The 25,816-nt window shown below is 33.9% G+C and overlaps 1 long non-coding RNA gene across 1 annotated transcript; it reads left to right on the top strand.

Moving 5' to 3' along the window:
• The first annotated feature begins 766 nt into the window (after nucleotides 1–766).
• LOC149775828 (uncharacterized) lies at nucleotides 767–20,217 on the top strand. The gene is made up of 5 exons (XR_016416485.1): nucleotides 767–1,027; nucleotides 10,362–10,451; nucleotides 12,232–12,332; nucleotides 13,031–13,102; nucleotides 13,519–20,217. It is a non-coding gene; the product is annotated as an uncharacterized LOC149775828 (long non-coding RNA).
• Nucleotides 20,218–25,816: the final 5,599 nt, after the last annotated feature.

Here is a 25,816-nt window from a genome sequence, read left to right as displayed (position 1 = left end):
GTAACAACGGCGTTAGAGGATTATATCAGATTTGCAAAAATTGCGGTGGAGATCGATACAGAAGTTTGATGATATATTATAAACACAGAAAGAACATAAATCCAAAAATAGAAAAACCACCATCGGAACTTGAATATTACTTGAAACATAGAACAAATAAAGATGAAACAAATAAAGATGAAACAGATGAGGAAAAACGACAGCGAGAACGCGTTGAAAATATTCATCAAACTTGGTATGGTGGTAAATTAATAGCAGCAGAGAGGGTACCTACCAACGTTGGTCGTCAAAAAAATAAACAAGAATAAATAAACACGTAGAGTACTTTATTTTTTCAGCTACTATTTCGAACTGGGGTTTCATTAGTATAATCGGTCATTACAGAAATAAAACATCTCAAGGAAAAGTTCATTTGTAAAAATCTGGACCTTTCTACGAGATGATTTATTTTGTTTGTTTTATTTGTTTTGTCGGAATTCTATGGTCTGTTCACCCTCTCTGCTGCTAGCAGACACATGTAAATACGTAAGCCAAGCTGGCAGCTCATTTGCAGCCCAAGTTACGCATTTGATCTCCAATGCTCATCTGTTACAGGCAGTCAACAACAAGGCAACCTATTTCCAAGCCTAACTCAAAGTAACTCTAAACCACATTATAGATTTCGCTTATGTGCGAATTTATAAATGCTAGGATTTTGATAATTAGGTTCATGCCTTCTACCTTAAAAATTAGTTTGTCAAAATACGAAACTATACAGAGAGACCTTATGTCGGACCATTTTTACTGGACAGCGTACATGTCCACTCTCTGCGCATGTTGGTTAGTCCGGTGGTGGCGCATGTATACATTTAATTTTATATATGGTTTTCGACCGGTCCAGAGTCGGGTCTCGTGGAATCGCTGTTTGCGGTTGTCGAAGATAGTACAGTCGCCATTAGTATTACTTGGCGTTAGACCGGTCATGTGTGGTTACGAGTTACTATATCGAGACGATACACTCATCCGGTTTGTTTTGGTGTACAAGATGGTAAGAAATTCAGCTTGGCCCCATTAATTACATCATTTATCAGATTAATTTATACTTTTCTAATTTCCTTCCAAAGTTTAGTCTCCATCCACCTAAAACACAGCCTTCATTTGTAACTGCTCATTTAACTACTTATTTACTTTAAATAAACCTTATTATTTTCATTGGAATTTCCTCTTTGCTTCTTGATTTGAGTAAGTAATAATTTCACTTTAATGAAATTAGCTATGTTTCTTCTTTCTATCGTTCTACGTTTAGAACTTTCCATCTCTGTCTCTCTCTCTCTCCAATAACTGAATTATCTCACCGAATACCCTTTTATTAGAAATGAACCTGGGTTAGAATAAATTAAATAATTGGGGACTATTTCAAGGCTTCACTCAGTCCGTTTGTCCACTAACTTCGCTGGTGTACATCAGCACCCCTCCCCTTTTTCCCATCAAGCGGAGAAAGCCATATTATGTTTGTGAAGAAAGTTACACAACAAAAACAGCATGTAATTCCTTTTGTACCAGTTTTCTCAAAATAGTGCAAATCATGCCTCAACACACCGAGTTTACACTGAAAGTCTCACAGCCACACAAATTATGGCAAATATGTTTGTTGCCAGACAATAAATATTATCTTCAAGAACTGAAATAATAATCAGTAACCAGTAGTGAAAGAAATATTTTATCAAGAAACCATTTGAATTTGAAACTTAAATGTACATTACAATAAAAGTAACTTCATTAATATAATTAAACGATAATGATGATGAAAAGTTAAAAGATAATTTAGAGATCTAATCACTAATAAGATGTAGGTGAAATGATTTTCTTCTCATTCAGCTGAAATATTCTTTATGTACAAAAGAAATATATAAAACTCCCTATGTTTTCCCCATTTCTATTTTCATTTTACTAGCGAAGCTGTCAAAGCCTGCATCAGTGAATACAATAAAAGATTTGTAACATTTATTAAGTAATTATAACCACTTCAGCAGAAAATGTTGGACTCTGTTTTACCATCAGCTTATGGTAAATCATTCACTTATGAACTCCAACAATATTTCATAGTGTGTTTGGAAAATAGGCCATTGTTTTGGTGGTGATTCCATTAAACATTATTTTATTTCAACAAATAAAACTCACTAGACCATTTTAACATGACAGCCAAGATAGTAAAAAAGATCAACAATGACAGGAATGAAAAAGGAGAATGGCTTTCTGTAGGTTATTCCTTTGTTTATACCAATCCAAGAATGATTATTAATGAAAAGACAGTTGTGCTCATTCCATTTTACCAAGAAATAACAAAAGTATTCACATTCATAGAAAAATTTCAATGCATTTTGGACCAGTGTGAAGGTTTTCAACCAATGTTTGATAAGCTGTCTGAGCTAAAAGTCTGAGTTTTTGGAATAAGAAAATTCTCTTTTTGCGACTTAAAAATTGTGCAGATAATTTACACTTCTTATCCACCCAATAAACTAGTAACTGTCCAATTTTGGAAAAGTTCCAAAAATAATGAAGTAAAGTCTCTAAGGAGTCATCACGTAATGTGCATATGTTTCAAGTTACTTTTCCAATTTTGTTCAAAAATGTATTTGTTGAAAACATTCTATGCATTATTTTAGTTTAAAACCCTCTCAGTGTAAAAGTAGGCAAGAAAAAATATTCATCCAGTCACTCTCATCAATAAAAATTAATTTTCTTGATTCCATTCCAATACTGATGTTGGCCCAGAAATATTAACTCTTATGTATTGACATACTTTTAGAGCCTTTTCTTTCCTTTGTGAGCAAAATTACCACTTTATGTAAAAATGAGCAATGCTTATTTGAATTAATGTTTACAATGTTATGGAAAAGTACATCAAACTCCTGAAGCTTGGCTATACTAGGTTGGTTTTCTAAACTAATAGAAACAAGTGAGTAATCTTGGGTAGGGCAAAGCTTTCCACAACCAAACATTTTTATGTGGGGGTAACTGATCTCTTTGACTACTGTAAAAGTAAAGATTTAACTTTTCTAATTTTGAGTTCTTAATTTAGATTGACTATGTCATCTAAGTCTAGATACACGATAAATGCGGTAATATCTAGTTTCACAGTCTACTCTCACCCTGGATAGCTCATGAATGTCCCTTAAGTCAGTTCTGTTCTAAACTTCCAATATAAATATTGAAAAAACTAAATGTGTATGGATAGGAAGTACAGCTGGAAGTACTATAGGGTATGGCCAAATATCATTTCGATTGGAATACCAGTAGATCTTATTTCACATATCTAGGTATGAGTTCAGGTTTTGGGCTCAGCCAGTGTGTGTATGTGTGAGAGTTGCCAGTAGATGCTTGTGGGTCAGTGGTTCTTACTGCTTACTGGGATTTTTCAATGTTCTTTATTCACCTATACTGGCTGCCTATTTAGCCCATCTTGTTATGACAAATAGCATTAAACCCCAAAACAATAACAATGATTTATTCTGTTTTCCTTTTCGATACTTGTAATCTTTTGTAATTTGTTCTTCCTCTTGTACTTGTTGTATGTTATATGAAGCATAAAGAACAGTTTTGCCTCTTATTTCTAACAAAAGCACATACAAAATAAGTTGTCACTAATGGGGAATCTAATCCCACAAACTATACTTTGTTTCAAGTTGGACTTTGATTTGGGAGACATATATTTATTTTGACACTCTTGAACTGAGTCCTTAACAAGCACTATGTATTCTAAATATTTCAAAATAGAGTTGATAACTTTCCAAAATGTTCTGTGTTTTTCTGTCTGGTGGCAAGGTTAGGTTTCTTCTGAGTTTTAGAAACTATTTTTACAAAGGTCAAAGATGTCTCAATAATACCAGCTTATAGGACATTATCTAGTCCAATTACTCTTACTTTTTAAAAACACAGAACATTTTGAAAACTTTATCAATTCACTTGTGAAAATATTACAAAGAGTTATTCTTTCTCCAAGTGTATCTTTTTGAATCCATATTTCTTTCACACCAGATATTGATTGAATTATACTAAGCACATATATTAATCACCACATCTCTTGCCTTAGGGTTATTTAGTGATTTGTAATTATACGTATCAAGAGCTGGATTCATAACTAGATTGAAGTCTCCTCCAATAATTATATGCTGATTTTTAAGCCCTCTAATTCCTGCCTCACTTCAGTGTAGAAAATTGATACATCAGTGTTAGGACCATAACTATTTATATGAGCTGAAATTTCTAAAACTATATTATTGCGATTTACATCTACTTTTATTTTAAGTTTGTTAGTCATTGGTTACGTATAAAAAGAAAGTTTTTATTGTCAATGAAAGAGAGAGAAAAGACAAATAAGAAAATAAAGCAACAAGTGATGTCCAAAACAGAAAGTAACACAAATTATCAAAGGTAATAATGTAAAAAGGTGGACACCCATCTCCAACCCTCCATAAATGTATTAATATTGCTTTTTGTAATAAATGATCCACATCATAGAAGTGAATCTTATGTGCTTCACATCCATAAGCCTTTCGATGATTTGGAGTAATAAAGCAGGCTGATTTTCTACCTCTCTTTGGAAGTAGATTAATTTTACTATATATTCTCTACATTTGTTTCACAGTACTGTACTGAACTTTCCAATGTGTGACAATCAATACAAATCATATGTTAATCTAAAATACCTTTAAAAATGACTTCACGGTGACATTCTTGTCATAGGTGCACTGACATTGTTTTTAGAGGCTGGACTATAAACAAAACAGCATACAATGGAATGCAGATTTACTTCCGGATCATCGCCAAGACCTTATACTGTCACTGAAACACACATAGACAACCAAACCATAAGCTCATATTGTAAAGAATAAACAATTATCTTTAAATCCATACCAAGAATTCCTAAATCTAACTCTTGTATCACCACAAAAAGGAGACAGGAAAAAGTGCTTTGAAATAGACTGGGACTACACTCGTGGACACTGAACCGGAACTATTAATTGTGGCTTTATTCCAATTTTGTTTTGGTCAATTTTAGTTAAACTTTTATATTTGCATGCGATGCCACACCTATTTCAATTTTATACATAAAGTCTTTTTGAATTTTCTTGCAAACAAGACATGTAACAGCTGTCAGAAAGTGGTCAAGTTTTGTTCCAAGTGTTCTTGGATGTGTGTGTGTGTGATTAGGATTTTTAACGTAGCTTTAACAATTTTTCAGTCATATCGCTACGATGTCTGCAGTGTGGTAGTTTAAAGTGATGTCTAGCACTGCATCATGCTGCAGACAGTGACATTATCCTGACACCATGCTGACCAGTCCTAACACTAACTCTTAATGCTGAGCGCCTAGCAAGGCAGCTGTTAGTACCATTTTTGCAAGTCTTTGGTATGATTTGACCAGGGATCAAACTTACGACCTCCCGCTTCTGAGGCGGATATGCTCTAACCACCAAGTGTTCTTGAGAAACCAAAACTAAATTTGATATATCATCCTTAATTATAGGAATTTTTCAATGCAGTAAAAACATAATTGTAAAACAAGATAAGGCCTGTCTGAAAATATGTTTTAAAAACAAAACAAAGTTTTATTGAAAAATTTAAATTTTCATATAAGTTACAAATTCAATTTGACAGATTTTAGACAGCAAAGTTGACTAATGAATGGTATTTAAAACAAATGGTAATTTGGGTCTGTACAACTGATAACATTTTTCCCAGGGGTAATGAAGCAAGAAAGCTCAGTGATTTTGGCAGCAAATAGCAATATGCCTGTCCAGTTGATTATAGGTGTACACATTAAAGAAACAACGACAAGTGCTATGTTCCACATTTATTGTGTTAGGTACTTAGGCAGTTGTTTGTATAACTAATAGCGCACTCAAATTTAGTTCTGATGGGACCACGACCATGTTTTATAGCAAGAATGCATTCCATTTCAATGTCAATAACTACAAGAGGTTACAGTGTGATAGGAAAATACAGTTCCAGGGCGGCTCTACCTTACTGAACTGTGGTGCTAATCTCTCTCATGAAGACCTAAGCCATGTCTTTGAGGTGCTATATATCAGTGTGGTGATATGAACTAATCTTGGTCACTTATGAAGTACTCTGCACATGTCCTTATGAAAGCTTGCTATCACCACTGGACTACTGGAGAGCTTCCAAACTGATCCAACTCTAACACTTTGTCCCAGATACCAGGCTAGACCTGAAAAGATCGAACATGTTTCACTTAATTCTAGAAAACAGTAAGATGTAGGTAAATGAAGTTAAAATGTGTTAGATATGTGATTTCAAAATAACATTAAGGTTGCAAGCATGGAGAAAAATATTAAACTTGACAGAGTGACACTCAGAAATGTGAAGCAATGGGCATGTATTAAAGTGATAAATTCATCCAAAAAATATATGAGGTTTCTAGAAGCATATTTAGCCATTTACAGGTTAAATAACTAATCAGGTAGACTATGTATCATAAAGTTTAAGGCAGTGTTGGGATGGTGAGGTTTGATCATTGGTGCAAACATTAATACATACCAGTATACAGGAAAAACAAGCAACAATGTACTAAATTAAAATATATTACTATAATCAACCTTATTCATGAGGGAAATAACAATTTTGGATATTGCAAGTGAATACAGCCAAATGTAGCCACACAGATCACTATACATACCAAAGGATCCTATAGAATCAGCTAAATGTGAAATTCTGATCCCCAAAACTTGTAAACAAGGATGGACATTTGCATATGTGGAACATATACAATGTACTTGTTAAGATCAAATGTGCAGACAAATTGAAATGATCTGTTTGAATATTTATAGTGTATTTTTAAGAGTGTTGGTTACCAATTATTAAGTTCATTGATTCAGTGGAATCATATATCAGCTGATGCTTCAATACTGCACTCTATCAAAGTACTAAATTTAAATATGTTACCATACATAGGCATATTAATGAGGAAAATAACATTTTGGGATATTTTCAGTGCACACAACCAGAAATGTGCCTTACAGATTCACTATAGGTACAATGTCAGCCGATTATGATGTACTGAATGTGAACGTTTGATCCCAAACATTCTAAAATGTATGGATATTTGTTCATGTGGGATATATAACCATGTTAAGATCAGTTGTACAAAGTTAAATTCAAGTAATCTGTTTCAATATTTCTTATGTAATCTTTAGAGTGTCAGTTAACAAATATTATTAGTAATTAATAATGCATAAAGCAAGATGGATCATCAGCATTCCCATAACATCATATAGGCCACAATGCCGCACTAATCAGTCAACACATTAACCAAACTGCACAACAAAATGGAATGCGTTTTGTGTTTGACTTACATCATTTTGCTGTTTTCTTACATCCAATGGTAAATATACCTGGGGAAAGTATATTTTATCCCTTTGACCTGTATTTCATTCTCTGACAGTTTAAAATGATTTAGTAGAGAACTTAAGTAGGTTCTAGTATAAAGTTTTCATCTTGGTTCTCTCACTAAATACCCTAAAACTATGTTTATAAACAATTGCTGAAAGCTATTCAAGCAGGTACTTGTTACTCAGGAAGTCATAAACACATACATTAACTGCTTGGACCCTTAATAAATAGTCTGAATGACCTAAAGGCACAATACAAAATACATGTACATTTTAAATGAAGGTCTCATTTTGTTGTTGTTGTCGTTGTAGGGTTTAACGCCATTTTTCAGCACACAATAGGCTTTATAATACAGTGATGATGATAGCGGCCAGTATTAATGGTGGAGGACGAACTCGGGAAAAACCTGGAAAGAACCACCGACCTACGAGAAGCTGCTGGCAAGCTTTCTCACATATCCACATTAGCCGAATCCGAGACTTGAACCCATGCAGACAGAGGTGAGATGGCAGTGATCCGTAATGGAGAGCACTTTAGACCACTATGGGCCCCGGTCTCATTTTGACTAACAAAGATATTTTCTCTGACAAAATTTGACAAACATCCATCATTGCAGCTTGTATATGGTGTAGGAATACACAAATGCTGATATTATTTAATATCATTCCCAACAAATATATATGTGCATTTTGGGGGGAAAGAATTTAATTTTTTTTTTAAATTCATTAAAATTTTAAAATAGAAACTAATTTTTTATTTTAATGTCATTCTTATATTTTCAATGTCATTATACATAACATGTTTAAATTTCATGTGTCTATCATTAATAATAAAGATTTCATACTAATTTAAACTTTAATCAATACTGCACTGACAGAACCCAGAACATATTAAATTTTACTATATATTCTATACATTTGTTTCTCAGCACTTAACTTTCCACTGTGTGACTATTGATACAAATAAAAATACCTTCAAAGATGATTTTATGATAAAGGTCTTGTCATAGGTTCACTGGCATTTTTATGAGAGGCTGGACTGTAAACAAAACAGCATGCAATGGAACATAGATTTCACTTTCGGATCATCACCAAGACCTTATTACTCGCTGTACAATGTTATTGAAACCACAAGACAACCATACCATAAGCTCATATTGTAAAGAATAAACAATTGCCTTTAAATCCATACAAAGAATGTCTAAATCTAACTCTTGTATCACCACAAAAAGGAGACATGAAAAATGCTCCAAAAATAGACTGGAACTACATTCGTGGGTACTGAACCAGAACTTTAGTCTATTAATTGTGACCGGATTCTAATTATACTGAATAATGATTGATAAAAATAGGTAACCTGGAGAAATCCTTTACAATTTTGCAGTTATCTTCCTTGTCAAGAGAGAAATAATTGTTTATTAGGAAATAGATTATTTTTACAAACTAATTTATATATTGAACCAAATACAACCATGGAAGAAAGGAACACTTTCATATAAAAAAATTCGGAAATTTACATGATAGTTATATATACCAGTTTCTGCTTACACACTTGTCCAGACTGCAGTATACTGGCCAATTTTACCTCACCCCCCCCCCTCCAAATATGTATGTTTCCCATTGCACTGTTTCTAAATATAGGGCAGGTAGTGTTTTTTAAACATATATGTCTGATAATGATTAGTACATATAATGTACTAAGCACATCAAGTATTGGGTTAAACCAGGTCAATGTACAAATCAATTTCAGGAATTTGGGTGATTTTTTTAAATAAAAAAAATATATGATAATAATTGGTTTATATCATGTGCTAAGCACTTCAAATACTTTAATTAGATATACAATTCAGATTGGGTAATTTTCTTTTTTTCTTTTTATTTCTTTAATATTTATATATATATATATATATATATATATATATATATATATATATATATATATATATATGATTAGAATATATAATATACTAAGCACTGCAATTACTGGTCTAAACCAGCTCAATGTTATGTACAAATCAATTTCAGGATGTATTTGTGAATTTTTTTTATAACTTTTTTATAAAGGGTGGGGGTGGGGTTCCAAGGCCCACAAAAAACCCCAGGGATGGTCAGCTAACCAGAAACACACACACTGTCATCTTTTTTTGCATTATCATGAGGTATTTTCTTTATTTCTTTTTCCAAATATTCTTCATTTGAAGAGCCAGTTCCTACAGATTCATACTGTTTTACATTTTCCTTAATGTCATCTAAAGAAGAAATGATATATCTTGTATATTTGGTAAGAGACTCAGTAAATTAATGCAAAAAAAGTACACAGTATGTTAACAATTCAGTCTGCTTGCTAAATGCAAGACTATTTATTAAGGGTCCCATGCTATAAAACTTATAACCTTATTTTGTTAGGTCCAGGTATACTGTTGTTTTTTCCTGGGATGAATTTGTACATAGGTATATATATATATATAAATTCTTCATTTGTATGTTTTGTGAATTTTACTTTTCCTTGGCACTATTATGCTGATTTGGTGTTAAATGCAAATATATTTCCTTTGAACAATCATTTCATAATTTTATTATAAAGTGTAACATCTTTTCTCAATTAGAATTTTCATCTATAAAAATATGGAGATTTGGAAATCTGATCTTCATATAGTTTTAACTGGACAGTGGCTTGATGACCATGTTGTTGAGGGCGTTTTAGTGTTAAGTGCTTTAACCTTAATTCTAAAGGGATGCTCATGAAAATTTACTTTCATTCCAGTCTTTTGTCATTATCTTGAAAAATAGAATGAGTACTAACATATCTGGTCAATGTATTAGTTAATGCAAGTGATTTGATAAAGTAAAAAAAGACAATACTGTGCACTCTGCAATAATGTATCTTTAAATAAATTTCCATATAAGTCAGTTGCAAATGTCCATCCGGAAAACAGTCATAGTAATTATGAGTCTTAAATGTTTCAGGATGTTGAAGGATCAGACTGGAAAGGCAGATATCTCAATACAGCTAAGTTCCTTTGGGACTCAGATTCAGTCACCCAAAATGGATATAAGGTAGGATAAATGCATCATAATTTCCAGTGTAACTTGCTTTCTCATGTACATGGCAATCCACATTATTTGGTTACCATCAATTTTCTTGCCAAAAGCTTTAAATTCAGTACATGGTGAATTAACTACTTCAGTAAAAGCAACTTGTTGGGTTTCACTCTAATTTTATATGTTAAATCCATCCCCTTTCTTTCATCCAATGTGAATAATGTAAACAAATACAGCAGGTTGTTCTTATTTAGACCCTATGCAACAACATGTCACGGGGCCCCGAGTGGTCTAAAGTGCTCACCATTACGGATCACTGCCATCTCACCTCTGTCTGCGTGGGTTCGAGTCTCGGATTCAGCCAGTGTGGTTATGTGGGAAAGCTTGCCAGTAGCTCCTCATGGGTCAGTGGTTCTTTCCGGGGTGTTCCTGGGTTCTTCTTCTACCATTAATACTGGCTGCCATGTATAGCCTCTCTTGTGCTGAAAAACCCTACAACAACAACATGTCACACTAGCACCTTTGTTCAAAGCATCTTACACATCAGTGTAAGATTTGTATATGTGTGTATATATATATATATATATATATATATATATATATATATATATATATATATCTATATACACATATAATGTCTGTGTATGTGTGTTCTCTATATGGTCCTTTGCAACCATATATCTCATTAGGGCCTTGGGGGGCCCCGAGTGGTCTAAAGCACTCTCTGTTACAGATCACTGCCATCTCACCTCTGTCTGCGTGGGTTCGAGTCTAGGATTCAGCCAGTGTGGGTATGTGAGAAAGCTTGCCAGTAGCTTCTCAGGGGTCGGTGGTTTTTCCCGGGTTCTTACTCCACCATTAATACTGGCCACCATACATAGCCTATCGTGTGCTGAAAAATAGCGTTAAACCCAACAACAACAACAACAACATTAGGGCTTTTGTTCAAATCATCTTAAATAGACCAATGAAGTTTTTAATTTTATATATATATATATATATATATAGAGAGTATTTATAAAGTATATAAATGAACACTGCTTTTATATGATGCAGTTAAATATCTAGAAAATTAACAGAGTGCTGTAGTGTGAATGAATAATAAAACAACATTGATGTCTTTTTAAATTCTTTCACATGGTATTTTTTGTTTGTGATGTATTAGTAAATTTTTGGGACACTTTGTTATCATTTGGCCTTCATATATCATTAATTTCCTTTTTGAATACATTGACTGAATTGTTGTACAGGCCACAATATGCACTGTACCCTGCAATCTTCATGTAACATTTTAGGAAGCTTCAGCGAGAAATAAGTGTAGATTATGAAGAGAACAAGTAAGTACAGAATGTGCATTGTTTCTATAACTTGTTTGTGAAGGCAGGCAGAAATCAATATATCAACTTTTTCTTAACTATATGAAATTTGTATTTGTTCTTATAACAATCAGATAGGATTGAAATGAGCTTCAGCCTGTTCATGACATTATTTTAGTTTAACAGTGACCACTTTCACTTCAAAACACTGAAAAATAATATGGAATGAATCTTCTATGCAGATATAAGGGATCTATGCTACACCAGTGTATCGATATTCATGCTTTATAAATAAGTGTTATCTCTTCCAGACACTTACACAGTGCAGCTATTTTTACTCAGAAAAAGTAACTTCTTGCCAGTGCTTTAGGTGACAATGTTAGGATTGGTTAGAACTCTTCTTCATTGACTCTAGTACTCTTTTGTACTTTGTTAAGAAATAAATAATGATTTTTAAGACATTATGTTTTCTTTCTCAGCATCCATTGGTATCTTGCTGCAGCAGATTATGAGTGACATGAAATATTCATACTATGTTCATTGAATGGAACGTATGACACATTGCAAGAAATCTTAAGAGGTAGTGTAACAAATTCCCTTGTTCTTGATCTATTATTTACCATTTTAACAGCAATTATATCAAAATGTTGTCTTTTTGCCTATATTACAACACACTCTAAATCATTGGCATTGTTCCTTATTTTATTTCTTATTAGCTAAAAATAATAATACATATATATATAACTTCTTTAATTATTGATTATTGATTTTATTAAGTTATGAATGATTATTGGGAAGTCACAGAATAGGAAAATCTAGTTCTTATGTTTATAATTTGTCTTGTTATGGGGAAAACTAGTTTTTGGTAAAAGAAACTTCACTTAGTGACTGTAAATTAGTTTCCAAAATGCAAAAACAAATGCTGATATACTCAGAATTTCAAATACAGCTGTAGCAGGTGTGTACATAGAAGGTAAAATTTTGCTTTGAATTTTTAACATAATATTCAGTATGAACACAAATACACTCAGTACATCAGCATCTGTTTCATTTATTACTTTATAATATACTGAAATACAGATTAAGCATATAAATTTAGTTTGATTTATGCTACATGTTTTTTGCATAAAAAATCATACCTATTATTATTTTGCTGGCTATCTCACCAATGTTAATAATTTTTGATACAGTATGGTATTGAAGATTTTGCACTTTTGTTACAACTGAGATACATAAACACACTTTAAAAAGGGTTTTGTCAAACATTATTCTTTACAGGTGCCAAAGCAGCCAGATTTGAGAGATTGTGGAGTTTTTGTCATCATGTTTGCCAAGGCACTAATGCTTCAGGTATTTAAATGTTTACATGTGTTTATATAACAGGATTTAGTTTCAAATACAAGTTTTAATGTTACAGGCAGGATTATGACAAAAAGGCATATGTATGGTATGAACACACTCATACACCTAAAATCATACATGTAGATAAATGTTTAATCTTAAATATTGTGTGTATATGCTTACTAAGACAGAAAGTAATTATTTCACTAATGTAAATACTAATGTAAATACTCATGTTATCCATGTAGCTTATATAGGTACATGTTTACATCTGTCATCCTGGCATGTTTTCCATTAAATATACATGTCTTTTGTAAATGAAGAAGGTTGTTTTTATAAATGAAGAAGGTTGTTCATAATTTCTTACTTTTGTAATTTTAAAGATATCTCACAGATACACAAATAATGTGAACATGTCGTTACAGGTAAAGAAGACCTTTGATGTGAGCTGGGAAAAACTGGTTGATGCTAATGATGTGGAAAACAGTGGACAAAGTGCTATTCCTGATTTAATTATGTCTCAGTTAGATGAAAAATGATTGTATAACTATTTTCAAAAGTAGAATTTAAACTCTTCAGTGTTGTGTGTATCATGCCTTTTCCAGATTGTTTAGTGATAGATTTGTCTTAACAAAATCATAAACCTTTCATTTTGGAGAATAATTTTTACAACATGTGAAACATAAGGCAAAGATGTCGAAGTTTATAATTGTTAGTACTGCAGTTTTTCAGACTCTTGTAGTTTTCTGATATGTTGCTGTGAATATAACTTATGCAAACTTTGTACCAATCCATTCACTTGGAAAGCAATGATGATGTAAGAAATCATGGAAATTACTTCAGATTCAGGCATATAAAAATGTACAGTATAAAGCTTCCTGTTTATCGGTTATCACTTGAAGTTCTTGACACCACATAATTCATGCCAATTTTATAGGTTTCACATCTGGATATTTTTGATTGACATAAATGGTTGTTAAATTAATCTTGATTGGTACATTGGAACAAGCATAGTGTCATTATTTTTAACCTTGCATTCACCAATGAAGTTTTATAAATGCTTGTTCAAACAATGGGCTATCTAGGAACTCCCAGATGACCGACTCCCTACATGGTGCATCTTCATATCATGATTTCATTAAATATCTGCTGATGAAAACAATGATGCCAATAACTTTGAAATATCTTGATGTTATTCTGCTTCAGGTCATTATATTTTTTTTTAATTTGTAGTTATTATCAATTGTACAAGATAACTTATATGAATTTTTCATTTGTAAACATTACCAGTATCTTAGAGTAAAATATTTACATAAACTTTGGTATACTAACCAGTCTGTAGAAAAATATTGTCTTTATGTACTAAAACTTTCATATTGTGATTTACAGTTCCATTATGTTGTTGTTGTTGTTGTTGTAGCGTTTAATGCCATTTTTCAGCACACGATAGGCTATATATGGTGGCCATTATTAATGGTGGAGGAAGAATCCAGGAAGACCCTGGAAAGAACCACCAACCCACGAGAAGCTACTGGCAAGCTTTCTAACATACCCACATCGGCCGAATCCAAGACTCGAACCCACACAGACAGAGGTGAGATGGCAGTGATCCATAACGGAGAGTGCTTTAGACCACTCGGCCACAGTTCCATTATGTGTTTGTCATATGCTAAGATGATATTCAAAGTTATATCCAAATGCATTCAACAGATATTATAATATGAACATTTTGGTTTTCATTCAGCATCATTACAAATTTGATCATCAAATGAAGACCAGTCATTCTTTTTATATACTTTTGATAAGGAATGGCATATTATGTTATGGTAACAAAGATAGCAGCTATCGCTTAACTGGCTTAAAGCAGCTGTTCCGTCTTTTAGTGCCTTTTTCATGATATTTGTCCTTGTTGCCTGTTTTCATCTTCGTTATTGTGTTCATTATGTATTGGCTGTTAAATTCGTATGTGCTTCTTAATCTCCTTGTTTTGGAAATGAGAATAATTAGACTTTTTCTCAGCTGTCTTGCTCCACTGTTTTTTAACAAACCGCCATCAGGTGATACTCGCCAGTCAACCCGTTTATGCTATGATGGACCCTCATTAATTGCTTTAAATGATCACTCCTTGGCTCTCCACACTACATTGCGCTCTAGACCAAATGAACTGGGACTACATTCATCATTACCTAAATGTAAACAGAAGTGAAAAAAGAAACGTTGTTTCAAAGCTGGCCTGTGTAGAACAGGAAGAATTCCAGTTATCTCCCTTATTTTGGCACAACCATTTTAAAAAAATTTGGCCATTAATTTAGATAACCTAATTCAAATTCCTATTAATTTGTCAACCTTTGTGTCAACTATCCAAGAAAGCACACAGAAATAGTTAATTTTATCAATGACCACAATGTTGACATATTTTTCTTGACAGAAACATGGTTAAAAACATCAGGCGATGAGCCCAAGTGTGCGGATCTAACACCCACTGGTTACTCCATCAAGTTGTTCCCCCGTAATTCTCGCGGAGGTGGAATTGCTGTCATCACAAAGAACTCCATGAAGAAATGTCTTAACTACACCACAACATTTAATTTCGACCACACATCATTTGAACTAGTCCAAACCACACTCACACTGGAGCAAAGGTCAGTCCATTTTTTATGCCTATACTGCCCTCCTCCTAGTAGAAAAAACAAGCTGGCTGACTCTCTCTTTTTGGAGCAGTTTCCGAATCTCCTGGACTAAGGAAATTCGATAGGTGGCAACCTGATTATTCTTGGAGATTTCAACTTTCACTTTGACTGTCCCGGAAACTCAAATACATAAAAACTCATAGATTCCATTAATGTTTTTAACCTCAAACAGTCAGTTCACCAACCCACCCATAAACATGGTCACATTTTAGACTGGATTCATCATAGACCTGATGATAACATTCTACGGGCCTCCCTGGTATCCCATGACCTTGCATCAAATCATCTCTGCATTATATGCCATCTTGACGTATCAGTCCCTAACCCTCCACCTTTATCTGCTACTAAGAGAAACCTCCATATGATAAATAGAACCAAACTAATGCATGACATCCAAGCTAACCTAACAACTTGCTTACCTCCTACTGCAGAACAACTGGATAACTGTCTGCATTCATTACTTGACAAACATGCCCCAGCTACCAAGTGCAGAGTATCAATTCAAAAGTGTTCTCCATGGTATAGCAGTGTTAGGGACCAGCTTCACACTGCTAAAAGAGACCGCCATAAAGCTAAGAGGCTCTGGTCTTCCACCAGACTCACTATTCATAAGCAAATCTATGAAGTCGCTAAGAAGAATGTCACAGATATAGTCCATGCAGCGAAATCAGCCCACTACACTGCTAAGATCATGGAAAGTTCCAGCTGCAAAGAGCTCTTCGAGATTACTAACAAGCTAATGTCAAGGAACAAATCAACGCCACTTCAAACTACCTTCTCTCCAGTCAACCTTCCGGACATGTTTGCAAATTTCTTCCATAACAAAGTACAGACCATTAGAGGTAAGCTTGATACCACAATTTCAATTGACTCGTCGTCACCATACAGTTGGGATACAGAATATGAGCGGCAACCATTAGCAGCATCTGAACCTGTCTCTATGGATTTCATATGTACAATTGTGATGAAAAGTGCACAAAAGTCATGTGATCTTGATCCAATTCCAACATCACTGCTGCTTGAGTGCTTAGATCCAGTATTGCCCTCACTAACTGATGTTATTAATACCTCTCTCTCATCCGGGGAATTCCCTTCATTTTTCAAAACTGCCATTGTAAAGCCTCTACTGAAAAAACCAACACTAGACCATAATGATTTAAAGAACTACTGCCCAGTTTCTAATCTCCCATTCATATAAAAAGTCTTAGATAAGGTTGTTCTATCCCAGCTTGTATCTCATCTAAATTTAGCAATGTACAATCTGCATATTGCCCTTGTCACAGTACTGAAACTACTCTTCTAAAAGTAGTTAATGACATTCTCTCTATGTTGGATAGCGGAAAGATTAGTCCTCACCCTCCTTGATTTGTCTGCAGCATTTGACACACTAGACCATGATATATTACTTCATCGTCTCCAGCATGTATTTGGCATTCATGATACAGCCTTACTGTGGTTCAAGTCCTACTTGGTCAACAGTACACAAATTGTATCTGCAAATGGAATACACTCCAGCCCAGTTGATCTATGTTGTGGTGTTTCACAGGGGTCTGTTCTTGGACCTGTTCTCTTCATTCTGTACACTGAGTCGCTCTCAAATATCATAGATCATCATCCAGTGTCTCACCAATTGTACGCTGATGACACCCAGATATACAAATCTAGGCACCCAACTGAAGTTGATGCTACCATCCAAGGTGTAGAGAGGTGCATTTCTGATGTGAAATCATGGATGACATGTAACAAGCTGCAGATGAATGATGATAAAACTGAGGCCATTCTGATCACAACAAAAAGACTTTCTCATTCACATCTTTACCTCAAACAATAAATATCAGCAACGCCAAAATTAAATTCACACAATCAGTACGAAACCTAGGTGTTACTCTGGACAGTACTCTCACATTGCACCAACATGTCATGAACATATGCAAGGCTGCATATCTTGAGCTGAGACGCATCAGCTCAATTCACAAATATCTTTCAGTTGATGCCACTAAAACACTTATGTGTTCATTAGTACTTTCAAGACTGGACTATTGTAACTCAATTCTGTCTGGTTCATCTCAATATCTACTCCAGAAACTTCAAAAAGTTCAAAACACAGCTGCTCAGATCATACTTAGAGTACCACAATCAGAGCACACCTCCCCGCTGCTCTGTACCCTATACTGGCTATCCATTCGATCCAGAATCAAACACAAAATTTGTTCTCTGTGCTACGTTTCACTGTTGGACTCCAGTCCAACATACCTATCCGACCTCACCCATGTGTACACACCAGCAAGATACTTACGCTCCTCTTCTGACAATCGTATACTCATTATTCCCACTATGAAAACAAAGTCAAATGGACAGTGTTCTTTTGCATACCAGGGCCCAGCAACGTGGAATGAATTGCCCACTGAACTTAGACACAAAGACACAGTGATCACATTCAAGAGGGCTCTCAAAACTCACTTATTTTGTCTGCAAGAACAAACTTAAAGACCTAATAATGTTTCCTACCTGAAATATTCTCAGCATGTTTTTTTAAATTTTTTTAAAAATGTTTTTCTAATTTCATGGTGTTTGGTTTTGGAATAATATTATTATGTTTTTTGTCTTTTAGGTGTTGTCTAATGTTGTAAAGTGTTTAGAGCTTCTAAAGATTATACTAAATCCTCATTATTATTATTATTATTATTATTATTATTAATATTATTATGCTATGATGATATTAAATTTGTTAACTAGAGGAGTACAAATATGGGGAAGGAGAATATTATACATGTAATGGTAATCTTGTTAACATGTAACTAAACATAAAGGACCTCTGATACTTCTCTGATCTTTATGTATGCTCTCTAAAATTGAGCCCTACACATTGGGGGAAGGGAGCGAGAGAAAATAGAAACAATCTTGAAACTCATAAACAGTTATCTTATTCCATGTTCGCTTGAAAATCAAGACTTAAAGGCTTTTCTAAAGTGACACTCTTGTGGAATGTGCATATTATTACCTTACTTGCCTGTTCGAAAGTGTATTGGTGTTAATCAAATATTTTTATTAATCAAATTTATTTTATTTCATTATAATGTTACATCATGAAACCTTGTTTCTTTTTTTAACATGTTTTGTTGGCTTCTACCTGCCTATGTGCTATTTAAATTTTAGTGCTAGCATGTACCATATACCATTTTGGTCCCTTATAAACAATATTTATGTCCCCGGCATATGTGCAAGTTACAGATGATTGTAACTCCTTTCTCTTCACCTTTTAATTTGTACCCAGTATTTTTTGACAACATTATGTTAATATTGATATCAGTCTTGCGTCTATGCTAACATATTGTAGTTTTTCAGTCCTATTAATTGATTGACAAATTTATTGTATACTTATGTGCAGTTTTGTGGACCATATGAAAAATTTTCAGTAATTGTTACCATTTTCTCTCAAACCCACCTTCAAGTACTAAGAACATGTCATTTTATGAAATATTCCTCCTCCCTATCTGTTTTGCTATCAAATACATTTTAACTCTTTCTTATCCAACAATATCTTTGCCTGATATGTTTATATGTAAATGAGTATTATTTATTATGTAATATTTTTAAAATCACATACAGGCTTATAGCATGGAAATGAGCACAGGATGAACACATTGAACCAGGCCCTTGTTATACTGAAATTTAGAAATGGTGTGAATGCCAAAACATATTCATATCATTGCTTTTTGAGGCCCTTAAGGGATTGAGGTACAGGCCAAATGTCCTACCCCCACCAAATGGGCCAGCATTGAAACATGTCAGACAATGTGTGCTTTTATACACATGCAGAAAGCCAGGCAAAAGTTGGCAGTATGTTTGTGTGTATGTTCTTTGTGGACTTTTTTCCCCTAGATAACCACTACTAAAAAGTGTTAGTTATGATTTTAGGACCTTAGGAAGATTTTAATTTGTGTTTAAATCTGATAAATGAAATTTACAAAAAGCAAAGGCCCTTAAATGACATAACACTCATAAGGAGAAGCACAAGAGTAAATAAAGATAGTGTGGATCCCAAAAATGGACATGAACGATGCATCCTTGGAAAACAATGTCTCACCAAATCACACACATCTCTATTGAAAAAATTTATATTACAATATCATGTAAATGGAAAATATTTTTTTTTTAAACTGACAAACATTTAAATTGAAATAAATATATATTACATCAAATATACATAATACTTCCCCCCATAGAGAAAAAGAAAGATTTATACATAAAGCTTTCTTTTTACCACAGACTAATTATACACGAGGTAAAAAAAGAAACCCTCATAAATTGCACAGTGTACACGAAACAATACATATTTATACACGGGAAAGTGCGTCTGCTATTAAATTATCTTTTCCCTTGTTGTGCTTGATGCCAAGATTATATTCCTGTATTAAAAAACACTCCACCTTAGTAGTCTTTGGTATTTTTTCTTCATCTTTTCGATGAATGTAAGGTGGCTTGTGGTCACTAAATACAATAATAGAGGAAGGAGCTGAACTAAGGTAAACTTCAAAATGTTGCAATGCCAATATCAAAGCCAAACATTTCTTTCTTGAGTCTTGAATAATTCCTTTGGTGTTTATTTAATCTCTTAGAAAAATAGCACACTGGATGATCAATACCACCTTCATCTTCTTGAATCAAAACTGCTTCAACCCCAACATCACTTGCACCAACAGACAGTTTAAAAGATTGGCTGAAATTTGGAGCTGTAAGAACCAGTGCACTTTTAAGTATGGCTTTCAACTTGTAAAAAGCCTCCTAACATTTTTCATTTCAAAGGGACTTGTTTTTCTTACTCAATAAATTTGTCGGGTGCAGCAATTATAGAAAAATTGGAACAAAATTTTGATAGTATCTGGCCATACCCAAAAATCACATTAGTTGCTTTTTATTTACAGGCACAGGAAATTCAGCTATAGCCTTGACCTTAGCATCTATAGGTTTAATTTGTCCATGTCCCACGATGTTTCCTAGGAAAGTTACACTAGCATGGCAGAACTCACTTTTAGATAAATTGTCAAACTTGCATCTGTGAGTCTGTCAAAGAATTTCCGAATTGTTGCTAAATGTTCATTCCAGGTGTCGTTGTAGATGATGACATCATCGATGTAAGCATCACAATTGCCTAGACCATATTCATAATCATATTCATGAGACGTTGAAATGTACTTTGTGACCCTTTCATCCCAAACGGCATTACTTTCTATTGATAAAGTCCATCTGGAGTCACGAATGCCGAAATTTCCTTTGCTCTTTCCGTTAGGGGAATCTGCCAAAATCCTTTCAAAATTGGTGATATGCTTGGCATTCCCGATCTTATCAATACAGTCATCAATTCTTGGTAATGGGAATGAATCTGTTTTTGTCACACTATTCACCTTCCTGTAATAGGTACACATGCGGAACGTTTTATCTGGTTTTGGAACAAGTTTGCATGGTGAACTTCAGTCAATTTTACTTGGCTCTATAAAATCATTCTCCACCAAATGTTGAATTTCTTTTTTCAAGTATCCCTGTTTGAGAGGGTTCATCCTTGTACGGGTGTTGTTTAACAGGTTTTGAATTTATAATTTCAACGTCATGGAAAATTTTGTTTGTCCTTATAGAAATATCTGGAAATAAGTGCTCATAGTCAAATAGTAACTGTTTAAGTTCATTTCTTTCGTGCTCTTGCAAATGTGAAAGTTTCTGGTCCAGATCTTTCATAATGTCTGAATTCCGAAGATTTGTCACTCCAGTGTCTATAGAATCCAATGATATTCTTTGTCTTAAATCTTCACTGAGTGGGACAGGTACAACTAAATTGATTGTATGTTTAACCCGGCCCAGGAGCACTAATATTATAATTTAACTCATTTTCTTCTTAACCTTGTAAGAGCTATATTATCTAAACTGAAGAAAAACATAATCTACCATAATGCTACTGAATGATTCGTCAAAGACGGGAATAGGTTGTTGATGAGCATTGGAAATTGTCTGATTTTGGTTTTCCTACCATTTGACAGGTATGACAAGATCTACAGCATTTAATAACGTCACTTTTGATTTTTGGCCAATAGAAGTTAATTAAGATCTTGTGATAAGTTTTATTGATCCCTAAATGACCAGCCAACGGAGTTTCATGGGCCAGATTAAGCATTTCCTGTCTGTAAGGTTTCGGAACTACAATTTGATAGTTCACTGACCATTCGTCATCAGCAGGTACCTTGGGAAATCTCTATTTTGTCCTAAAAATTCCATTTGTAATGCAATAACAGACAGGAACTTCAGTAGCTTCAATTTCACTAATGGCCCTCTGAAACAAAAGGGAGATTTCAGGATCTTTTTCCTGTTCAACGACAAGTGATTGTCGTTTATCACCCTGATTAGAGTAAAGAGAATGAGTCGTTAATACATTACGTTCTGACTGATCCAAACAAGGTGTGAAAGTGACCTCATCAAAAACCATCCAATATACCTGTCAGCTAAAGGAATACTTTCCTTAACACCATTCTCAATAGCTTTCTTTGCCATAGCTCTGGTAACTGCACAACCTGAAAATACATCAGGGAATTGTTTTTCAATTGGATCGACTTTCTGATCCAAGCAAGGCTTGTCAGTTACAAGTGGATTAACCACAACCTTGTCTCCAGCTAGGTCGTTGCCTAGTAATAAATGTGTCCACAACAGGTAAAACAGACTGTTCCGACTATCACGCGTCCAGAAACTAAGTTTGATGACAAATTTACACAATGGAGAGGAACATTAACAAAGTCGCACTCTACTCTCTGAATAAGAACATTCATTAGAAGATGACTTCTCAGAAAAAGGTACCCGACAATAAAAGACTCTGAGAAGCTCCTGTGTTCCTTAAAATTTTAGTAGGGATAGGATTGGCCGAATCACCCAAGAGTGATATAGAACCCTTCGATGTGAATGGTTCATAATTCTCCATAATCAAATCAGACTAAGGTTTATTAGACCCAACAAATGTATCGCTTTCAATACATGACCATGATCTTGACCTCTTAGAAATAAGAGTATTTGGAATAGGTCTGTCTTGATTCTGTTGCCTATTTTTAATTTGTAGCAATCAGAAATAACGTGTCTTTTTTTCTTGCAATAGGTACACGTAGGAAGAGACAAGGACCTTGAATCAAGCTTCTCTGAAGTTTGAGTTTTAGAAGTTGTGCCAGTTTGAGGTTTAGAAGGGCTTGTATTAGGCTGAAATACTTTTCTGCCAGAAGACTGTTGAGTAGAAGCCTTATTTACAAAAGAAACTTTATTAGCTAAAGCATTATTGACAGCGGCGCGAGAAGCATTTTCCAAGGTTTCGATCTTATGCTCATCAAGATAAACACTAATGTCACTATGGACACAGTTTTTCAACTCTTCAACCAATATGAGTTGTCTGAGACTTTCGTAATCTTTATTAACCTTTCTAGAAGAGCACCACCTATCAAATTGTTGTGCTTTTTCCCATGCAAATTCGACATAGGTCTGGTTAGCTTCTTTTTTTATAGTTTCTGAATTTTTACTGATAAGCCTCGGAGACTTACTCATAAACCATCAATATAGTGTCCTTAGCTACATCATAGTCAGCTCTCTACTCTAGTGACAATGAATTGTAAATATCTCTAGCTTTACCAGTGAGTACACATTGCAGTAATAGAGTCCAATGTTCCCTTGGCCACCTCGAATTTTCAACAATTTCTAAAACGAAGAAAATATCTGTCTTTTTTTTCTTCCAGAAAAGGAGGTACTAGATATTTCTTAAATCATCAAAAGTAGGAGAGTCTTTTTCCTTTGACAGCACTAATTCTTTCAATCGAATTTGAAATTCCCTTAACGCATTTGCTCTTTTTTTAACTGCATTTGTCTTTCTCTCTCCTCGCTTTCTTTTTGCAACTCCATTCGTCTTACTCCCATCTCTCTTTCCATTTGTATATTTTCGATCTGAAACTGAATGTCTTATCTCTAATTCGAACTTTCTTAGCTGTACTTCCATTTTAAAAATTTCCAGCTACTCCTAGCCTAGTTAAAATTCGACAACATTTTCAACGTTTGATGATATTTTTACAAAAATCTTGCCGATTTCACTAAAAATTTAAGAAACTAAGGAAATTCAAATTTCAAAAAACAAAGTTTTCTGAAATATTATATCCAAAATTCAAAATAATCCTGGACCAGCTGCCCCAATTTCTTATGTCACGTGTTTAGGCTCGAATAAAGAGTAACACAAGAAAGAGTGAAAACAAGCTTTTAAAAAATACAATAATTTATTTCCGTGGAAAAATTTTAAAAATGAAAAAGTATGAACTTACAGTTTTATAGAATCAAATCCAAAAATAATCCAAGAATAACATTTTAGTAGTCCTAATAACAAAATGTTCTACTGATTTTACGTTCGAATCCCGGCGAAGAATCCAAGATGGAAGACGATGACTTATGCTGCAATCTGTAGTGTTAAGTCTGCAGCTCCTTGTAGAAACAAGAATTATCACCCGGGTTTCTGATAGCTGAATAAATTTTTATTAACAAAACTATTCTTGTTCCACAATATTACACGAGCACACGTATTTTCTAGAAAAATAACAAAATTAATCCTTTTTGAATCCAAATAATTTGAAATAACTCCAAACCAAGTAACTTGAAATAACTCCAAACAGCACAACATACAACTAACAGTATAACAGCTTAACTTTACTGAAATTAATTCTCCAAAAGATGGGTTATATGGTATTATTAACGTAAACAAGGTTCATGTGGTCATCTCGAAGGGTATAGAAGGCAAGTGCCTGTTTACGATCACGTTTACTCAGTGTGACCCTGACGAAAACCAATTTTATTTTAAGAAATAAAAAATATAAAAAATAGTTTACATCTTAAGCATGAAGTCCCATCATGACCTTGACAACATGAAGATATAACTTGTTTACGTGATTGCCACAAATTTTGAAGTAAGGTCAGGATTTAGATCAACACCTGGTGTTTATAAACTAACAGTCAAGGTCAAACTATTTTCTGAAACAAGTATCATCACTAGTGAATAAAGTTACATTACAACATAATGTAATGAAAAATAACCTTTTTTAAAAACATACAAACAATTAAACTGATAAAATATATATTACATCAAATATACCTAACAGTCAAGTTGACTCCAATTTTGGCGCCTAGATAAAAGGCGGCAAATATATTTCACCCTGATTGGTTACCCTGAATAGGGGCTTGCTTCCCACACGAAATTTCCTAGTTGTAAATATCCCCCCCCCCCGGACAAATTTAATTAGTTTAAGCTTTGCTGCAAGAGTAAAAGTACAGGGGACTCCGAGAGTCAATTTGGAAGAAATTCTCTCGTAAAACATTTGTCCAAGGGACCAGATGTCTGGAAGGTCAACGGACACATTTTTTCCGGTATAAACGAACAACGCTCGAAAGCACAAAAGATACTTGCGTCAAATGCATGAGATTCGTTGATAACAACATAATATTTTGCTTGAATTATTTGATATGTGCATGAATTTAGTTGTTTAAATTCGTAGATCAGTTCTCTTGATATAAATATAACTGTGTTGAGTTTAAATATATATGAATTCGTACAATAATCTTTATATAAGGTTGTCGAATTGTTTGATTTTGTCGTCCTGTTGGTATAGAAATTAGTTTCTAAGAATTTCATGTATTTAGTTAATATGAGTTACGAGAACCCGCGTGAAGTCACCGATATTAGGTAATCTCATATATGCTAAAGACTTGAATGTGTGTATTCGCTGAACATAACATAAAGCCAGGTAGTGAATTTAATTCATTCATTTGTGTAACTGAGACGAGAGCGGACCTTCTAAGTCGCGTGTGTTAATGCGAAGTGATGAACTAGCCATTAGGAAGTACATTAATCTTATGAAACTAGGTTTGTTTTGATCTGCCATGCTTGGGCCGACTAATAGCTTTGGTATCTGTTTCAAACCCGATAGTAAGATCTGATAACGAGAGGGGAGTAATGTCATATACCCAGTAGAATAAC

This window comes from Sinohyriopsis cumingii, chromosome 19 (assembly GCF_028554795.1).
Source record: "Sinohyriopsis cumingii isolate HCF-2022 chromosome 19, ASM2855479v2, whole genome shotgun sequence".
Classification (NCBI taxonomy): Eukaryota; Metazoa; Mollusca; class Bivalvia; order Unionida; family Unionidae; genus Sinohyriopsis; species Sinohyriopsis cumingii.
Note: the sequence above shows the minus strand (reverse complement) of the source record. Positions and strands in the feature narration are given on the sequence as shown.